This window comes from Miscanthus floridulus, chromosome 10 (assembly GCF_019320115.1).
Source record: "Miscanthus floridulus cultivar M001 chromosome 10, ASM1932011v1, whole genome shotgun sequence".
Lineage (NCBI taxonomy): Eukaryota > Viridiplantae > Streptophyta > Magnoliopsida > Poales > Poaceae > Miscanthus > Miscanthus floridulus.
Genome location: NC_089589.1, coordinates 104795809 through 104802642, shown reverse-complemented (window position 1 = coordinate 104802642; position 6834 = coordinate 104795809). Strand labels below are relative to the sequence as shown.

Sequence of the window (6834 nt, the reverse complement as noted above, 5' to 3'; positions counted from 1 at the left end):
TTCTCTTCTTGATCAGGGTTTGATTGTGGAGGAGATATGCCAGGGGCTAGGGGCTAGGGAACCATCAATATTGAGCCCTCGGAAAGCAATGGCGTAGATTGAACCTAGAAGGCGGTGGAGAACCGTCATTCGAAAGGAAGGGTGACATGTGGGGCTAGGAGGCCAGTCGGCCTGTAGGTGGGGCTAGACGGCCCCACTTGGCAGTGTCTTGCCCTCTGCCACGGTGGGTTGCCTTCTGGTGTCTTCTAGAGTCTTCTGGAGTTAGTTTCATCGTGGATAAGCGTGATTAATTCTAACAATTAGGTCCTCCTTGATGGTTTTGTGGATAAACCCTGCTGAAAACACAGATTCACTAAAACTCATGAAATTTATTAGTTTAAACCCCTAAACCTATGTTGGTGATCATTTTCATGCATTATACAAGTTATATTGATAGTTTATGATGGGTGTTAACCACCGTCAACAAACTCCCCCAAGCTTAACCTTTGCTTGTCCCTGAGCAATGCTAAACTTAGCAACAGATCAGGAGTTACTACAATGTTTTCAGTCCTGAAAAGTACACATGCGTTCAAACAAGAATTCACCTCTGGATTAGAATAAACCGATCTGACTTTCAAACTTACCCATATTACCTTCAACCATGGGGCTTCTTAGCCTTCACTTGGGTCTTGAGCAATTAAAAGATAGAACGATCAAGTCAAGCACTATGTCTCAAGTTCTTTGTTCAACCATTATTCTGGAGTTTTTATAAGTTTTGAAAATAAAACTCAGAGATTCCATTGTATGACATTCTCAAGTCTCTCAATATATGTGGTATTTGTGGATCCTCACCAAGGCAATATAGATGTCATGCCTTTATCTTCCTACAACTAAGGCTTATGTGGAGCTCATAGGAGTGGAAATAACATAAAAGAGCATACTTGCAATACATATATTGTAAAGTCAAACCTTGGATCCAAAGAGACTTAAGTCATACAATCAAATCAAGATGTGCATGTGTGTGGATGTGTTATGGATATATATGGTGGCTAGCCTAATTCTACTTTGCTTTTTGAAAACATATCTCTCTTTGAAAACTTGGAAATACTTTTGCAAGAAAACATGGGCTATCTTATTCATCTCTTTTTTTAGGCGGGCATTTAAGTACTCATTGCTTTAGATATCTCGGGCGCTTGTCCATTTTTTTCTCAACTTTTTTTCCTCTTCTTTTTTATGAACAACTTTTGCAGAGTCCATGCCTCTTTTTTGCAACAAAACTTTTGAGGGATAGCAACAAAAACTTGGAGCATTTATTTGGTGGATGAAAAACATATCAAGCATGTTTTTGGTGTTTACTGCCAGTGTAGGAGTAAGACATTTTTGGGTGGATCTAAATGGAATGGCATGTTTTTGTGCCTACCCCTATTGTAGGAGTAGGGCATATATGAGTGGTGTGTACGTGATCTTGATTTTAAGGGCATGCAAAACCTATCATAAGGGTCAACAAAGCTTGATAAAACTAATTGCAGAACAAGCAACATATATGAGTGGAAGTTTTTCTAGCCTAAATAACATGTATGGCTCCGATAGGAATTCAAGCTTTGTCATATAGAAACTCATCATATAGCATTTTTATATTTTTCAAAAGATAAATCTACAGAACTTTTGTATCACTTGGAACAAGATAAACAGCAGCTCAGACCTTCTCGTATCATATCCGTCAATTACCTAGACTTAGATCAAGCATATGCTACCCACGAGTTTCAAGTTCAGAGTAAATTCTTATATCAAAACAATCTTATCCAAAACTCAGGAGAATTCAAGGCTAAAAACTAGGTACTTGAAAGGAATTACAATAGAACAACTATTCATCATTTCCATTTAAGAGATTATCTTCAGAGCCATTTTATTTTATTTACCTCTTAAAAATCAAACTTAAAAAAAAACTAGACACATATTTTTTTATTTGGTTTTCATTTTTAGATCACACATTACTACTATATATAGATAAGTTTTTATTTTGTTTTTAGTTTTGCATTTTATTTTTATAAAGCAAACCTATAACTAAGAACAAAAGGGAAAGAAATACTTATCTAGATACACAAGGGATGTCTTTCCCCCAAGCTGGTTGTTGGCGTGGTCAAATGTTGAAGTTCTCTTTCTCAGAGCGGTTTTGCCAGTGGATGTCCTTTTTGTCCATTAAGAAGTTGAGTTCCTGATGAGGAGAGATAAAGACGACCGAGTGACATTGCTCTTGATCTTGTACATCATCCTGCAAAATATCAACAAGAACACCAAAACTCATAGAATGGATTAGAATGAAAGGGTTAGCGATTAGCCGTCCAGGGGTTAGTTGTTCTTGGGGCTAGGAATATTCTCGATCTGGTAGTATTTCAGCAGGATGTCTATCTAATATTTTTTTGGATTTTATTATATAATGGAATATAACTAAATGTGTGCATGGTATATTTTTTTTGCCACCACGGTAAATATTCTTGCGGGTTTTTACACACCGTAAAAATTATTCACATGGGGCTTAGGATTTTATAATGCAGTGATGAACCTTTTATTTTATTTTCTAGATGCGATACTAATGCGGAATAAGTAAATATGCTAAAAGTGAAAATAATTTATGCAATGCAAAAAAGTAAATATGGATAACTACCGATTTTACCTTCCGGTTGTGGGTTCGGTGGTTTGAGTCCTCCAAACAGGACTTGACTGGAGAAGTCCTTTATTCTTTGGGTGCATCAATCGGTCTCGGAGATGGAGACCCTGATGGTTGCACCTCTTATTATGGTAACTCTGATGATGATGCCACCTTTTCCATCCAAACCTGCTTAGGTTGTGGGTTTGATTTTGGCATAGTAAGTTCATCCTTCACAGCTTCTCCTTCTTCTTCATTCTTTGGGAGTTGATTCCTTCGACATTGGGATGATCGACATCTCCTCTTAGAGCGGATCTTCTTTGGCTGTTCATAAGTTGTATAACAATTGAAATAGCATCGTACCTTTTGTCCTTGGAATTGGAAGTGGATTTGCCCTGATTCAATGTAGATGATCACATTTGTGGTGTTGAGGAACGGTCTTCCAAGGATGATAGGTACGTCTTCATCTTTTTCTTGCATGTCAAGAATCATGAAGTCGAAAGGGACATAGTGACCTTGTATTTTCACCATGATGTCTTTTGCTATTCCCTCTAGAAATCGGATTGTTTGGTCTACCATCTACAATTGCATATATGTAGGAAACAAAGGCTCACCAAACAAATAGTCATATGTTACCTTAGACATTATGTTGACACCCGATCCAATATCGTAGAGGGTGTTGTGGAAGATTCTTTGTCCAATTGTGCACTCGATCGTCGGTACGCCTGGATCTCCCTTCTTGGTAAGGAATGGTGAAGCGAGGAGATGGCCGTACTCTGATCGAAGTGTGTTGATCATCTTGACTAATTCTTCTCTTAGTTGTCTAGCCCTGTTCTTCCTTCGTTGATTGTTTCTCTTCTTGCTTATTGTTGCATTTTCGGGCAGGTATGTCATCTGTGGATGACTAGGAGAATGCAATATATGATTCTTGAAAGTAAATTTCTTCTTTCTATCCTTAATTGTGAAACATATTTTGGCACTGTTCACGTAGATGATGACTTTTGCGGTGCTCAGGAAAGGTCAACCCAAGATAATGGGTGCCCTTACATCTCCACTTATGTCCAAAACCACGAAGTCTACGGTACATATGAGGATCCAACTCGTACACAGATGTCTTCAAGAATTCCCTTGGGGTGTTAGAGTGATTGATCTGCAAGCTGCAAATGCATGGTTGTATATAGCAAAGTGTCTCCATTAATTTTCTCATAAATTACCTTTGACATAATGTTAACACTTGCTCCGAAATCGCAAACTGCTTCTTCAAACACATGAGGTCCAATGCCTATGGGGATAACATGTCTTCTCGGATCACCTTTCTTGATGGCAGCGAGTCATCTCACCATCCTCCACTAGATGGTTCTATGTAGAATCCTGCATTATGAATCTCAACAAGATTTATAGTTTTGGGATCTTCCGGTTGCCCAAAAATCTTACCTTTGTCGGTCAAAGGAACAACAGCCACCAGCTGAGCTATTTGTGATTCTATCTTTTTTATTAAAGCTATGCTAGTTTATAATGGATGAAGAGAAACTATCCATCCTATTATTTATATTTTCTAAGATCTTGTCATTGGAAGCTAGTTTTCTAGATAATCCCTCCATAATTTTAGCTTTACCAAAGACTAGATCTCTCAAAGATGGTTGATTATTGAAATTATTAAAATTATTACCTTGATAGTTATCTTGGTAGTTACCTTGGTAGTTTAGCCTCAGTTGTTGATTCCATCCTTGATTCTGTTGAGGATGATAGTTATTGTTGTTGACAAAGTTCACATCCTCTTGGGTTTCAGGATAGTTGTTCCCTGAATGACCAGTGTTTTCACACTCTTGACACGTCATGCAGGAATCATGAATGTGCATGACTTCTTGCTTCTCATTGGCTTGTTCTTCAAGCCTTTTCATCAGCAGATCCATCTTGGCAGACATCATATCTACCTCCTTGAGTTGATGCATACCTCCACCTCTCTTGTAGGTTTGAAGATGTTCTTTGTTCCAACCTTTGTTGGAGGCCATCTTCTCCATGAGAGCTGTTGCTTGTGCGATTGTGAGTGATAAAAATGCACCACCAGCAGCGGCATCCATATTCTCATGGGTGCTATTAGTCAACCTATAATAGAAAGTCTGCATGAGTAGCCAATTCTCCATCCCATGATGAGGACATTCTAATATGTAGTCTTGGAAGCGTTCCCATGCCTCAGGGATAGATTCATCATGTTGCCGCTGAAAACTTGAAATTCTTAAAAGTAGAGCATTGGTTTTGCCTGTAGGAAAAAACTTTGCTAGGAAGGCAGTGGAGCGGTTTTCCCATGTAGTATTTCTAGCTTTGTTGGCGTAGAACCATTGCTTCGCCTTCCCCAAGAGTGAAAATGGGAAGAGATGAAGTAGTATGGCATCTCTGGTAACTCCTTTGATGGTGAAAGTGCTACATATCTCCAGGAAATGTTGGAGATGAGCACTCGCATCTTCATGTGCCTTTCCACAAAACCTCTAGCTTGCACCATATTGATGAGTGTTGGCTTGAGCTCAAAAGCATTGTCTCTAATGTTGATCGCCGGTCTAGTATGGATGTTGGCTGTAGTTGGAGCAGAGAATTCATGGAGAGTCTTGTTAGCCATGGCTTCAAAAACTGGTATTAAGCTACGCCTTGTCTGGTTGTCTTCCAATTCTAAAGCTGAAACTTTCTTGAGTTTAGCTTTAGTCCTCCTGAATTGTACTTCTGGATCTTCAACGTAGTTTGTTGGAAGGTCAAAACCAGTCATACATTACCCTGCATAAGATATGAAAGTAGACAGAACAAGGGTAAGCTTGTTTGAGCAGAGGTAAATGGTTTTCTCAATCACATCAATAAGTAGAAGTTTATCAATATTCCTTTTGATTGCCTAGCTACCTTCCCTGGCAATGGCGCCATAAATGCTTGTTGGTACTTCCTAGCATCACTACTAGAATGACACTAAGAAGTACTTTGGTATTTATTGTGACTCAGAAATAATGCAAATATATAAATGAAGAGTTCTGCAAGCGCACAGATAATATACCATTGTAGCACTTCACCCCGGAGTATTCCATGTATCGTTATTTATATTTTTACCACAGGGAAGGACGTGCAAAGAGAATATATTGATAACTTATAATTATGATGGAGAGATAAACCATAACCAATCTTCTACTCATAACAGGGGTAAATCAAGAGATAGGACAAAGATATGATAAATGATAATTAATAATTGAACACTCAAAGTACTCCATCAGATGGCACTGGCATGGCTAAGTAGATACAATAGAGAAACTAATTCCTAAGTCATCCTTAATTACAAGTCAAATCATACTATGATTAGTGCAATTATAGTTAATAATCATGGCTAAGATTAACTTCATATCTACACATAAGGGATATTACTAAGGTAGGTAAAGAACAGAGCCTAACTTCCTTCGTAACTTGATCCTACTTGTCCTATATTCAGGGAGTGGACTACAAAGGACTCAACGAGAGTGTCACACTCGCGATCTACCACATGGCCCAGAATATAGGGTAAATCCGTAGGTAAACAACGTATAAGCACCACGCTTACACAATGTTGACCACTCACCCCGTGTACTTTAGAGCGAGCGATACATGAACTTATGCTTGAACATAAAGATAATCTAGCTATACTAAGCATATAATCAAAGTAGACGATGAACATAATAATTAAGAACATGAATAATAAGAAGATTAATGCCATATCAATTGTAGAAAACATATGAAATATGAAAGATACAAGAATGGATACAAAAGGCTATACCAAGCCATGCTCTTGACAAGATCAGGAATCTAAGCAGATGGCTTGCCTCTCTCTAGATCTAACTTAGCTAGCTATGCCCTAAATATTTGTGGAGCTCCAAGGTTCTTCTCTTCTTGATTAGGGTTTGATTGTGGAGGAGATATGCCAGGGGGTAGGGGTTGATATATATTGGGGGAACCATCAATCCTGAGCCCTCGGATAAAACCGACTTAAAGCAATGGTGTAGATTGAACCTAGAAGGCGGTGGAGAAGCATTATTGGAAAGGGAGGCTGACATGTGGGGCTAGGAGGCTGGCTGGCCTATAGGTGGGGCCGGTCGGCCCTACCTAGTAGTTTCTTGCCCTTTGCCGCAGTGGGTTGCCTTCTGGTGTCTTCTAGAGTCTTCTGGAGTTGGTTTCGTCGTGGATAAGTGTGATTAATTCTGACA

At 38.9% G+C, this 6834-nt stretch overlaps 1 non-coding gene across 1 annotated transcript; it reads left to right on the top strand.

Annotated features, from left to right (window-relative positions):
• Nucleotides 1-4768: 4768 nt before the first annotated feature.
• Nucleotides 4769-4877, top strand: LOC136490528 (small nucleolar RNA R71). Its single transcript, XR_010767807.1, has one exon. It is a non-coding gene; the product is annotated as a small nucleolar RNA R71 (small nucleolar RNA).
• Nucleotides 4878-6834: the final 1957 nt, after the last annotated feature.